Consider the following 14853-nt stretch of genomic DNA (forward strand, 5'->3'; position numbering starts at 1 on the left):
TGTGCACACACAGCTCCAGACTGATGACTTTTTGCACCACAGACTCTTATGGTGTGTTTCCATTCTTCAAAGGAATGAGACTATAGTAGTCTCATTCTCTCATAGAATATCTCATGCAGTATGAACATTTTAATGGGCCTTGTAAGGCCTTTGCTAATCTTGGTGGCTTAAAAACCCTGCATATTTGGTACTGTACTGATATCAGAATGGGTTTGGATTTGACTCAGGAGATGACACCATTTCTTACAGCGCTAAAATAATCTTAGAAATATCATGTGGACCGTGGTAATCAAAAGCATATTAAAACAATCACTGTAGTCCATAGTCGATATACAGCATGTGTACTTGGTCCCTAGACCATTACAACTAGTTTATAGGACTTTTTTGGGGTCTTCTTTCAGTGAAAATGTAACTAATAAACATTTATGGATATAGTAGGGTTGGCACTTGGGAGCAATAGCTTGGGGTAGATGTTAAAATTTCAAAATCCCATCAAATTGATTGTGAATATTGCGAGGTCCTGGTTAGTTCAGATTTTCTGGAGATCATTTTTCTATCAACAAGAAAAATGTATTGACAGGAACAGGACATTTACACCTCTCTTGCACCGTCCCATAACTGGGAAAACATATTTACCGTCCTGGAAGTCCTGGAAAGGTTACGCTAGGGTATTGACATATGACCTTCATTTCACAATATATCATTGCTGTCAGGCTAAAACAGAGACACTGTTATTCCAGGGATTTGCTGATCTACAAGCCGATCTACAAGCCGACCTATAAGCTCACAAGATCTACATGCCGATCTACAAGCTCACAATGCGTCGTGATGGGACATATTGTGAGCTTGTAGATCTGCTTTTTTTCCAAAGATTTTTATACATTTGAAAACTTGAGATGGGACATTCTGTATAATGAGTACTTTTACTATTGGTGCTTTAAGTACATTTTGATGCCAATACTTTTGTACTTTTACTCTAAGTAAATTTTGAATTCCGGACTTTTATTTGAAACAGAGTGTTTCTATATTGCAGTATGGATTATTTTATTGAGTACTTTTTCCACCACTGTATTAATAGATGAAAATAATGTTCAGAGTTGATCTACTGGTCCTGTTTTAGTGGTAGAGTAGAGATAATCAATGGGGGGGTGAGAGGGAGGGAGGGGGGGGTGCAGAGATGAGGCGAGCCTCTTTGGGCGTGGTTTAGTCGGGAGGGGAGGAGTTGTTTGGTACGTGTGTGTGTGTGTGTGTGTGTGTGTGTGTGTGTGTGTGTGTGTGTGTGTGTGTGTGTGTGTGTGTGTGTGTGTGTGTGTGTGTGTGTGTGTGTGTGTGTGTGTGTGTGTGTGTGTGTGTGTGTGTGTGTGTGTGTGTGTGTGTGTGTGTGTGTGTGTGTGTGTGTGTGTGTGTGTGTGTGTGTGTGTGTGTGTGTGTGTGCGCGTGTGTGTGTGTGTGTGTGTGTGTGGGGGGGTTGTCAGCGTTGCCATAACCGCTTATTATAAGCGACTTTGGACATTTTCTGTAAAGTTGCTTATAAAATATTGGTAGTTGCGGGTTGCGTTTTTTTTGGGGGCTTGTTTCTTAGTTGGACTTAATTGTTTCCTAAATGTTGTTTAAACCAGTGGTTCTCCAAAATGTTCATGTCAAGGACCCCCAAAGTAATATGTATTTGTCTGCAGACCCCCATCTGAAAATATTGTATAGTATACCATACAAGATTTGTGTTGTTAAAATGTTTCAAAAATATTCCACATTTTTTTTCTAATTTTCTTCAAGATTGTTTTTTTTGGGAAAATACCCGATGCACATAGGTTTAAAAGAGCTCATGTGGCCCAATATAAGTTGCTTCTTTTGGGCTTGTTTTCCTAGACCTGTTTACTTATTTCTCTCGCAAAACCTGGCAACACTGGTGTGTGTGTGTGTATGTGTGTGTGTGTGTATGTATGTGAGTGAGGGTGAGAGAGAGAGAGAGACAGAACGCGTGTGGTGTGTCCTCCCCGGCACATGAGAGAGATGAGCTACATGCAGTCTCTGCCACTGACTGACTGACTGACTGCTCCCTCCGTCTCCTAGTCCTCCTACTACTATACTAACATTACTATAGTATAGTATACTCTACTATCCGCTACGGTTGTGTTGATGTGAGCACCGGGCTGAGGAGAGGAGCTCTGCTGCCTAGATCAGCCTCATTCTACACTGATCTGATCTGTCCTCGGCTGGCTGTTCTTCACTTCTACTGGTAGGTGTATTTATGTTGATGTTGATGATGATGATGATGATGATGCGTGAAGATTATTTTCTCTCTATCTTTTTTTTTTAAGTCTAAAGGTGAAAGATGTTTCAAAAAAGAGTTTTCACGATTATAAAAGTTGAATGTGAATGTTTTGTTTTTGTGCACACACTGTTTTGTGGTGATCGGAAAACACAGACACGTGTGTGTGTGTGTGTGTGTGTGTGTGTGTGTGTGTGTACTGCTGCGCGTAACCGTGTTACTGTTTTACTGTGCCTCTCTGTCAGTCAGCGGGCGAATCATTGCCACTTCCAAATAAGTTAGTCTGGTGGTTTATGTACTGTATAGTATCTAAGTATTACATGTAACGTGTATTATTGTAACTCATTACTGTAAAAGCTTCCGTTACACGTTGTCTCTCGGGCTCGTGAGCGTGTTGATAAACTGTATGTTTTTCTACATACTGCACCTTTATTACTGAACAACTTGTGTTATCATGCAGCATTGTTTTGATCGTAAGACCTGCAATATGGGGAGGTTAGGCTTGTTTACTATTGTGTAACCGTAGTGTCTGCTAGACTATAATGTGTCCTGCAGGCAGCAGCCAGCGGAACACAGCTAGCCTGCTGCCTGCCTGCCCCCCATTCTGACTGAGAGTTACACCCGGTCTCCTCTTACCCTCACCACCGTTTGCTTTGGGGGCGGGGAGAGGAGGAGGAGAGAGGGAGGGGGGGGGAGAAAGACAGAGGGGGGAGGAGAGAGAAAGACAGGGGGAGAGAGAGAGGGGGGAGAGGACGAGTAGGAGAGCGAGAGAGGGGGGACAGGAGGAGTAGGAGAGAGAGAGGAGGAGAGAGTGGGGAGAGGAGGGGAGAGAGAGGGGGGGGGGGGGTGGAAGAAGAGATACAGATATGCAGAGAGAGAGAGAGGGGGGGCATATTCCTTTGGCCAATTATAAAGCATAGTATTCTCTAAGCTCAGTCAGTTCTACTGCATAGAGCAGCCACTCTACTTTAGTTGTAAAGTCTGTGAAAATTGTATTATGTATATTGTGTTGTCTTTCTGTCATTTCACACTATCTAGGATAGGTACACTGGGAATACATTGTTTTACGATGATGATCCTGATAATGTTTTGGCATTAGGCTACTGTAATGTTGGCACTTTTCCAAGTCGATCTCTTTATGGGCTACGTTTTGTTGATTCTGCAGAAAGTTTTGTAGCAGGTCGAAAATGATGATTCTGGAAACCTTAAATTCTCCACTTGTGTTTTGAATGTCATGTGGGGCTTCGGGGTGAAAATGTAGAATTAGTTGGAAAATGGGACTTTTGGGGCTTATGCCCAGAGCTGTTCCACCCTCCATCAATCCTGGGCTAATTAGAATCAAAATCAGAAGGTTTGAAATTTCTTGTCACCACACAAGCGAAATGCAGTTTTGTGCGTTTAGCCATGCATAGATATCATTCTGCTATAACTGAAACTTAGCCCCGGGCTGAGTGGACTGAAATATGGTTTTGACTTTGAATATAGTTTTTTTTAATGGGAGTGTGGCATTGAGGCTATTTTTGTCTAGTCTATGAAACCTGTTATCAAAGAACTTACACACTATTCAGTTGGATTCATTTGAATGGTATATTTATCCCCACTAAACCACCAGAATTGTTTGATTGAGACATAGTTAGGAACCTTAAAGTCACGAAAGTACAGATAACATCCTCAAGTGTTAGTTTAACTTAGAGTAATCTCTCAAGAACAGATTCTGCTCTGCGTTTGAAACTGTCGGGGGGGTTCGTCATAACGTGTACGCACTGACCTACAAGTGGGCGTGCCTTCAGATCAGGAAGCAGGCCGCGCTTTACCCAATCAAATGTAGTGGGCGGGATTTACTGTCTGTGCTCTGCTTCCCACTAAAAACAAAACCGAAACTCATTTAACAATAGCGTCCTCGGAGCAGACAACCACGGAAAGATATTCACATTTTAACTTGCTCTTTCATCATAGAAACAAGTGGGCTTATAACTCATAAAACGATCCATGTTCTCTGGGAGAAGTGGTGTTAGTGTTCCGTGTAGAAATATTGTTAGTGGGAATGAAAACATAGTCGCGCCACCGGAAGTGAAATGCTGAAGGCAGACCAAAACCTCGGTTTCCTTGCGCACAGGTCCACCATATACCCTCTCCCAGAGCCAAGTGAGAGAGTAAAAACAGCAGAGGGCGCTGTTTTTCCTTTTCATTTGGCGATGGGTTCCCAGATTGAATTTAGAGAGACCTAAGGGTCCATTTGGTTCCATTTTGTACACTCTCCGAGAGGTAAACTCAGGATTTTGTAATGCACAAACTGTCAAACCACTAACCTTCAGTGGTGGAAAGTAACTAAATACATCTACTCAAGTACTGTACTTAAGTACATTTTTTTTAAATATTGTCCTTTTTACTCCACTACAATTATTTCAAAACTTTAGTTACTAGTTATATTGTAGATTTGAATTATTATTACAAAACATACATTAACCACTTCAGCCCTATTTGTGGCTATTTGAAAATAGCCGATCTACAAGATGCAACGCGTTGTGAACTTTTAGATCTGCTATTTTCAAAATATTTTAATACATTTTATACATAATGATACCTTGTGAAACGGGACATTCTGCATAATGAGTACTTTTAATTTTGGGACTTTAAGTATCTTTTGATGCCAATACTCAAGTACATTTTGATTGCCGGACTTCTACTTGTAACTTGTAAGTGTTTCTACATTGCAGTCAGTATTGTTTCCACACAACCTTCTTCGTTGGAACGCGTATACGGCACGGCGCACACATGCATGCACTGCTATACTCTAACCTCTAATTGTGGTTTTATATAAAGTGGATATAGCTCCGTCAGAACCACACAGTAAACAAGTTAAGCTTCATGCTATGCCGTCCTGCGGCGACCACATCCTATGGCGCTCGCCGGGCCATGTGTTCCATTCTACTTATTTATGAAATATGTTAGCACGGTTAGATTATACGTGGACACTAACCCATTTAGACCCGAGGCCGATTTCCACAAATGCCTTCTAAATCAGTACTTATCAAACTTTTTTGCACCTCCAAATTGATATATATATATATATATATATTTGGCCGCGGACCCCCATCTGAAAATGTTTTGTGCCAGGGACGCCCAGAAGAGAGGATTTGTGTTAACGAATTCAAAATTATTAAAACAATTTAAACTAACACTTTTTCAAGATTGATTTTTTTCCCCTCCAAAATAGCAGATGTACAAGCTCGCAGCACGACACGACGATCTGCTATTTTTTAGAACTACTGAGCGTTTTCTGAAAATGTTGCTAGAAAAATCTAAAATGACACGCATGTTTTCCCGGTTTTAATGGGCTAAACACACTCTAGTCTTTGAAATGTGCTGACAGTTTTGTTTTTCCAAGGATATTATTACCTGCTCTTTTTTCCCCCCGTATCTGTGCTGACATCCATGCATACAGCAACAGCCTCGCTCCATTCTAGCTGTGGTTTCACCCCCTCAGCTCCAGTCTTGCTATTTCAAGTCCATGCTCAGTAAGCACAGGCATGATGGGGCATGAACCCTGCAAGACTACAAGCTGCCAAAAGGCTGCTGACTATTGCACATGACATATAGTCAGTATACTGTATTTACTATAAGCTATACTTGACTCACTTTATGCTACTGAGAGCCCTGTTCTGAGAGCCTCGAGATGTGCTGAGATGTATTGGTTTGCAACTCATGCTAAACCACTCTTGAGGTTGTTATTGATTGGTTGTGTTTTATGCTTATGGTAATCATTTAAAACATACATCTGGATGGGTTTCAGTATTAAAGCCCCATCTTTCACAATCTTTACCAAAGTACCTTTTCTGTGGTGTGGTATACTGTGGTAATTCGCTCGGGGGGTTAACGTTCCTTTTACATGTTTGAATGTTGTTTCAGCTTTCAGCCTGGAGATAATGTGCCAGAGTAACGTTAGTCCTTGTATCTGGTAGTGATGGTATATGAGCTTGTGGTCCTGCCCTAGGCAGCATTCCATTGGGCCTTGCGTCAGCCAGCAGTCATTCAGCACTGGTTAGGCTAGGTCTATACACTGTTAATACCCTTTCCCTGATGTCATGACACCATTAACCTAAGCCTACTGGGGGATCGCAGCACAGTTCATTTCAGTCAACTGACTCTGCCTGTGTCTCTACAAGCAGGGCAAGTCTCCATTTCATTTATACAGACAAGCTGCTAACATAGTAGAAAACAATAATAACTGTGATGGGTTTTGCATTTGTCCATATGTGTGTGTTGCTCTAATCATGGTGCCAGGTCTCTACTCGTACCCATTTGCTCCAATCAAGCTACCAAGTCAATTATATATTATTTTCCATATGTCCTCATATTACCGTGGTGTAAATGTAATGCATACATTTGTGTGCCAATTCTAAAAATAAAATAACGATTTTAGGTGTTACATAAGTTAGTTTTGAAGATTTACTTTTTCCAAGTTCAATGATCAGTGTGGCCTTAGGCACGGATGTTCCATATTTGGCTATGATATACATTTTAGGCACATTTAATCGACTCACATCATGATTCCCTTCGCCGGGATGTGTGTCTATGTGTCTGTGTGCGGTGCTAATGTCGGAAACTGCTGCACCGATCTGTGTCAAACCTTTTGTGCACACTGCCAGTAGGCAAAGGAAAACGTACAATTATTTTTTTGTCCTCAGGTTGGCACTATACCGGGACACTTGACAATAAGCGTTAAACAGGGTCTTGATATTCCATACAGTTTTTCTGTAATTGGCTTCCAAAATGTGTGGGAGGGACCTCTTTCTTATGGACCCATTTTGCGCCAACGTCATATATTATGTAATTTACGTCACAGCGTTCGTGGAGGCAAAACAAAAGAACATTTCATTCGAGGCAATAGGAATCATCTCATAGAATAGTTGCAATGTTTTTGGTAGTAGGCTAGGCTGGCTGCTCACCTGAACATGCCATCTAGCTGTGTTATAGGGTTCAATGAATGAAAATGGCTCCAACTTGAAAAAATATTGCATATAAACACATATCCAGGCTTTCTTTTGTTTCTGTTCAAAACAAACCAGTATGATCGGGTCTAAAGCCTGCCTACTATATCCAGTAATTTGCACACACACACCTCTCCGTATCCGCTATAGACCCAGACCCGATCGAAACCTGCAAAGCGAATTAGTCCCAGTCTAACAAAACTAAATCTATATTAGGCATGGTTGGCATGGATGTATTGCTAAAGTTTCAGCCAGAATATGGATGCTGGGGTTTAAGTGGTTAATGGACTTGCATCAAGATATGTCATATTACTTTTTCTGTTTTGTACAGAATGTTATGATTGGGTTCAGTTTTAACATGTAGGTGATCGTGTCCTGAAATAATGCTCTAAAACAAACAGCCGGGTTTGATTTTTGGTTTGTAATTACACTTAACAACACGTTAACAATTCTACTGACTAATTTGACCACTTATCAGTGACATTACACCTCGATTAATGTTTTATGTGTCAAGTTGCTCATCTACAGCTGAGTAATCACATCTTGGTTTTGCTAGGAGTCCGTAATGAGTGCTTAACTACTTGCCAGAGGAAAAGCTTCATGGTATCATTATTTTTTCCCCTCCTTCATACTGTAAATACAGACTTGTACGAACCCGACTCTCACCGCCTTCCACTTGTGACCCAAGGTGATGCAATGCTTGTTTGCCTAACCACCACAGTGTACAGTGGATTGAGTTTCTCAATGTCTGGAGTGGGTCCAAATGTGGCTGAAACCTAAGGCTGTGTGAGAAGCAAGAATGTTGCCTTTATAATGCAGGTAACTGAACACCGTAGCATTGCAGGGAGCCGTTCACTGGGGTGGGTGGGTACAGGGAATGTGGTGTGGATATACGGTGGCATGCCAGAAAATATCATCCCTCTACCACATACAGTGTGTGCACCATTCTTTATGCGTATATGTAGTTCTCTCATTTATGTTTTCTCAGTGTTTTCTTTTTCTTCCTGTTTGTCTGTTTCTCACTCTACTTTGTCTTATCTACACACACACACACACACACACACACACACACACACACACACACACACACACACACACACACACACACACACACACACACACACACACACACACACACACACACACACACACACACACACACACACTATACCGGCTGGAATCTACAATGTCAAATCAAAACAAACCATGGTTAGTTGGCTTTGGTAGATATGCTGTGCCAATGAAAGAGTCTTTTTCACAGAAATATTTCCCAGTGAGAAACTTGAGAACAATAGAGGCCTTTTTCTGCTCTTGTATTTCCAAAAACTCGTTCTGATTCTCCCTTTCACGCTCTGAAAATGGCACTTTTGGCCTTGAATGCATGTATTCACTTGTACATAATTACATTTTCTACCCTCTGGTTTTTAAGTATTATTTCCAGACTTACATGTGATTAGGGCTTAAGAGTAGTGTACTTTCACTTAAGAATAGGGACTTAAGCTAAGTCTTTGTTAATATGATTTTTTAAAGGCAGGGAAGTTTGTTAACATTCCTAAGAGCAAGAGAGTATATTCAATCTCTTTATTTCTTTATTATTATTATTATAATCTTTTACCTCGGGCCAACATGGAATTCAAGATTTCTATTGATAAGATTGATATGGGCAAAACAAACTCCCAGTGTTTTTCATTCACCATATTAAATTATTTTGTTTTGTACAGTGTTACCTCCCGCTGTGTGTAGTTTTACCACTTGTAAAGTCTAATAAAAGGATAACTGCTACACAGAGGTGTAAATACAGTAAAATCCTCAGTGTTAAGGATAACCTTTTCAGCTAAATCGTGGCCAAGGTGTTGAAAGCATCAATGTTTCCGCACAATTTCATCTACGGTAGTGTTTTGCTTTATTTTGAGCTGTGTGCCTATCAGACCTTCATCATAGCATAGATGATTCAATAATATGCAGGTACAAAAAAAACAATGCAATCCCATTCTAATCATTGCCAGTATGTAGTACACCTGGCCTATGCCAAGGTGCCAAGCTCTGTGGATTGACAGTTTAGTTACACTTCAGCCTACGGGCCTACGGTTTCTTTAATTTCTAGTGTAGAATTTGAGGTGCTCAGTTAATGTTTCATGACAGCCCTCACCTGATACCCCATAGCTCTTTGTTATTTTTTGGGTCTTTTTTTAGATTATTGTTTTCTTATAGATTTGGGGATCTCTGATTTATAATGGGTGTCATGCCCAGACTTTCCAGTGATGGCGGCCGTAATTGTAGCCAGGCGAAGGTATCATCATGACCGGCATGCTCGTGAGCGGATACAGTAGTTTTAGTACTGGGGTGTGAAACTCAATTTCACGTCGCAGGTCGGAGTGGTCAAGAGATAGATACAACTTTGTGCTGGCCAGATTACACATATGGTCCCACTCCCAGCAGTGAAAACATGATGGATAACATTGTTAGACTGCTGATTTCAGGTCTAGGACTAAACATGAATGTCATATATTTGGTACTTTTGTCATGTGTACAGGAGCCTTCAGCCTACAGTGTTCAAGCATCCCAGGGCCTTGAAATCTGTCTGGCTGTTAATATTGTTATAATCAGAAGCCTGATGGTCTATAAATATACTGAACACAATGATAAAGCCACTATGTTTGTGGAAATATTCTTATGTAGTTGTAGTCTACACTTAAAGATTAAATCTGATCATAATGCATTGCACATGTTTCGTGAAAGAGATTGAATGTGTGGGCATTGCTGCTCCGTTCATTAACACTCTCCTGTAGTGACATTTATTGGCCTCATGTTTAGCAGTTTATTACTGTATCCAACTTTGAAACTCAGGCGATAGTTTGGACCAAATCAAATCCATAACTGTGTGGGATATCCTCAGTCCAGGTGGCTGCGGGCAGCCTTGAAAGCTGAAGGAGACGATGTGCGTAATTGTGCATAGCTTCCCAACATGCATACCTAGATTTACAGGTAACTGGCAGTATGTAATTATAAGTAATGAGGGTGCTCAGGTGGGAAAAAGTCAGCAGAACTGGTACCCCTGTAGTCTGTACTGGTGATTACTGGTCCAATTCAAGCAGTGTCTGTTATAATTATCAATGGTGTTCATGAATAGTCAAATTTCCAGACATAGCCCAACATTTGAGCACATCTCCTCTGCTCAACCAGTGGATTTAGTGTGACAGGGTACTGAGGTTAGGCCATGTAAATTTATGTAAAATAGTATTTTCTGACAAAATAGTGTCAAATTGCCAACAGTTTATACAATTAACCATTTTGATTACTACATTGGCATTGTCCATGTTCAGGCTTTTGCTAGGCCTACATAACACCTCGGCACCAGCTCGTGTGCTGTGCTGGGTGTCATAAGAGATGGTGTCAGCCAAAGCTGCATTAGCACAGGGGTCGCTCAAAAAGGTGCTGGAGAAAAGTTCCTGGTTCCTGCCCACCATGATGGAGACTAGGGGTTTGAATCCTCATTGTGCCTCCAGCTTGGACAAGTGTCCGAGAACAATTGGCCATGTTCACGTGACGGGAGGGAAGCTAGGCAGGGAGGGCTATCTTTGTCACTGCACTAGCGACTCCTACAGTTTGGCGAAGCTCGCAGGCGTGTTGAACTGTGAGGAATAGGGTGTTCCTGTGTACGCGCTACACCCTCCCGGGGAGGCTCCTCACTGGCAGATGCAAAGAAGCGGCAGGCAATTCCATGTTTATCAGAGATGGCATGAGTTTTCAATACCATCTCTAGGACCAACCAGTCCAAATACCAACTAGTAGGGGTTAGCAGTGGCAAGACTACAGACAAGTGTGTGGGGAAATCAGGAATTCACAATATCTTTTGTGAATTGAACCATACGACTGGGCAGGTAGCCGTGCAAGTGATGCACAATTCATGGTGCTATCAGTGGCCACAATAATGTCTTTGTTAATTCACAGTTAAATTAACAGTGAGGATTTTACTGTGCTGGGTGTCATAAGAGATGGTTTCATAAGATGCTGGACTGGAGATGACGAGTCCATTTCATAGAGCCAGTCCGGGCCACCATAGCGGCCAGCTTGTGCCCAGGCACCAGGGCTCCCAAGCCTTCTCCATTCATCTCTCCTATTGCATAAGACCAGTCCTCTCAAGCAGCCCAATGTAATCCTCATCCAATTAGGCACTGTCCATGTCTCCACAAGGCCTTTCTCTCAGAGACTGCTGCTATTCAGCCTCCCCCGGCATGACATCAGTCCCTCTCTTACAGCCCCACTTTACGCTGCTGCTCCCAAATAATGAAAGCTGCCAATTAAAGAATAATCAACATGTGCAACAAGCAGCATCTAGTGAGGAGTGAGTGACCGCCATCTGATCTGCTGATTCAAACAGAGGAGGACAGAGATGCTCTGTTTAATCCCCCCCCATCTCTCTCCCCCTCTCTAGAAAATATTGCCATATCCTCTACAATACATGCATCCACACACACGTGTACGCATTAGTACACACACATGCATAGGCTTTGCACATACGGTCGCATGCTCACTTACTTTTTAAAGCTAAAAATCTGATACTGGAATGGCTGGGGGCTTGGTTCCAAGAGGTTGCATTACTAACATTGCTAACACAGGGAGGGAGAGAGAGAGCCTATTTCAACAACGCAATAACCGGGCCAGTGCTCAGTACCGGAACCTGAACTTGTCAACGTGATGACCTCTGAAACACTCTTTTCTGCTTGTTCTTATATGGTCTTGTACCAATGTAACAATGCCTAGATTCCATGTCAAATTGGGAAAGTATTAGAGCACTATGCTATTCAGTGGCCTGTCTGAGGAACAAATTCATTAATTAATTCTGTCCAGGATTAGGTTTTTAATTTAGACCCCTTTTAATCTGGGTAAAGCTAGACTCCTTTCAATGTCAAGCTCAAGTTGAGTTGTCAGTCACAGGTATAAAAATAGATACATTGGAAATGGTGTAGAACTCCGCGGTGGGTGTGTGTGTGTGAGCGTGTGTGTGGTGGGGGGGGGGTGGCGGCAAAGCACTAGACCAGAGCTGTGCAGCAGTGCAGTCCAGTTAGAGTAACAGACATCATAGCTGTTCACCCCCCCCCCCCCCCCCCCCCCAACCCCTGCCATACATCATCACACGGTTCCATAGGTCGCCTCCATATAGGAAGTTTTGACAACTCACAGTGTGCACCAAATGCTTTTACTTAATGCAATCTGGCTGGTTCAAACATGTACAGAGTACAATAAGTGACCTAAACTCCTCAAGAGGGTGTGTGTGCCACGCCGGTCACTGCATTCACTTCGTTGGGTTCCTGACAGGTCCCCTGACGCCAAGTTGGACCCGTGCCATCTCTCGAATTAAGACGCTGTTTATGTTCCGCAGTGGAGCGCTGTGGGATGAGGGGAGGGGCTGGAGAGAGGGTGATCCAGCATCGAGGCAGGGGCTGGAGGAGGAGGAGGAGGAGGAGGTGTTGGTCTAGTGTTGGGCTACAGACTGCAGCCCAATTTGATTGTGTTGCATGCCGAAAATGCATGGCGTATTTCTTATAACTTAACCTTTGTTGACCAGTGTCCCCTAGGGATCTGTACTTGTTGGTCCCCTACTTTTTTCCCCTTTAGTCTACACCGAAGATAGCAAATCTCCAGCTCAAGTTGCAACAGGTTGTGAGCTTGTAGATTAGTGAATTTTCGACTATTATGACATTATGATCATATTTTCTCGGCTCATGTTTGGGGCTACACACAGTGAGCATTGTACTGCCTCGGCCTTTCGTCTGAAATGTATACTTGGATGTGTGTACGTCAATAAGGAGGACATTTAATATGATAATGTAATCCCTCCTCACCTCCCCTCTGAAAATTGAGGTGGACTCAACAAAAGCTGAATATTCTTGTATTTTCTTTCATCAACCCTGCCTCATATTCATATGTTTGCATTGTACAAGCATAGAAGGATTTTCTAGATATACTGTATGATACAGGGGAGGCCATAGCTGAAAGGGTAGAGACTAGAGAGGCCTATGTGGGTCTATGTGTTGAAGTGTCCATGAGCAAGACACTTAACCCCGAACTGCTCCCTGGGTACTCTATTAATGGCACTTTCCCCACTGCTCCTAAACCCTAAATGCTGCTCTTAGTTACAGATTGAAGAAGTCCACACTAATGATTTGCAATGCAATAAGTTGCAACTGCAACCACCTGCAACCATGTGCAACAGAATCCCATAAACTGCACCGACCTGCAACGGGTCAATTCAGACCGCTGCAACTGGGTGGAAGTTGCAACTCGTTGCGTTGCGAATCATTGGTGTGGACTGGTAGTTAGGATTAGGATGTGTTAAATGCAGAGAACAAATTTCACGTATGTGCAAATGTACTGTGACAAAGAATACCTCAAACAAGTGGCGATTTTATATATTATTCTGTAGTTGACTACTCAGCTTCTTAACTACTTTTCTTACGTACTTCCCGCGCTGATAGATCAATCTAGGATTCTAGGGATTTGAACTGGTGAGATGACAATCTGTTGGTAGCCTAGAGGTGGGGGAGAGGTTGACACTATGTGGGCTGATGTATCATGAGTCATCTAATCCTGTGGTGTTCTCCTCGTGTAATTCTAGCTAGGCTTATTATAGTGATATTGTGGCTGCTGTAGAGCAGTGAGTGATTCTCACCCTTTTCATGTCATGGACTCCCATTTTTATCTCTGGTACCCACATCTATCCCCTTTGTTTTTACCTCTGAGTTACAGGCCCGTACGGGTCTATTTGGTTTCTTTCAATCATTTAGTTGGGGACCCCCTGGAACTTCCTTGAGGACCCCTGGGGGTCCTCGGACCCCACTTTGAGAACCAGTGCTGTGTAGAGGTCCTACTTTTGAAATGGTTGCTAATACTAGTGTTGTCTTGCTGCAGCCCCAAAAAGATTATCTTTGTAATGAATGATGAGGAACTAGAAATTGTCCTCCTCGGAGCACAGGTCTCCGCCAGGTCAGGTAGGTTATTGTGGGCCAGCAATGTTCGGAATTCGCCAATCAGGATGGAATATGAAAAATCTGACAGATCCGTCTTGAACAGTGTACTGATTTGCGTGAAATTTGGATCAAATCTGAAGGAGTAATACAAATGTGTTCAATTCAATTCTAGTAAAGTGTCAAATCACAACAAGTTGTCTCAAGACACTTTACATGTAGAGCAGAGACCCGACAGTCCCACCCTGAGCTAGCAATTTTGCGACAGTGGCAACGAAAAACTGCCCCTTAACTGGAAGAAACGTCAGGCAGACCCTAGGATCTAGGGTGGGTGGCCTTCTGCCTCGACCGTGTCGGGGGGGAAAGAATCTTCATACAACAATAATGTGTATACAGTATATAATGGTATAATATAAGAATGTTAAGATAATATACAGTATAGTGTAATGTAGTAGAAATCCACGGTCACGCTCCATGGAGAGGCCCGGTCCGCAGTCACACTCTTGATCTGCAGCTGGGGGTCCGTAATAACAGTCCATGGACTGCGAAGTGGAAGATAAAAGAAACTCCGGGGAGCGGGTCCCCGAATGTGGAATTAGTGGCAGGCCTTACTGGAGCGTGAGTC

General features: G+C 42.6%; 1 protein-coding gene across 4 annotated transcripts in view; it reads left to right on the top strand.

Moving 5' to 3' along the window:
- Positions 1-1994: 1994 nt before the first annotated feature.
- The window catches only part of grb10b (growth factor receptor-bound protein 10b), a 100072-nt gene continuing 87213 nt past the window's right edge, over positions 1995-14853 (top strand). For all 4 annotated transcript variants that reach the window (XM_084052015.1, XM_084052017.1, XM_084052016.1 and 1 more), the window contains exon 1: positions 1995-2236. The gene's annotated coding sequence lies outside the window, so the exon portion shown is untranslated. The remainder of the gene's footprint in view (positions 2237-14853) is intronic.

The sequence above is a fragment of the Gymnoscopelus microlampas genome (assembly GCF_963454915.1).
Source record: "Gymnoscopelus microlampas genome assembly, chromosome: 3".
NCBI lineage: Eukaryota > Metazoa > Chordata > Actinopteri > Myctophiformes > Myctophidae > Gymnoscopelus > Gymnoscopelus microlampas.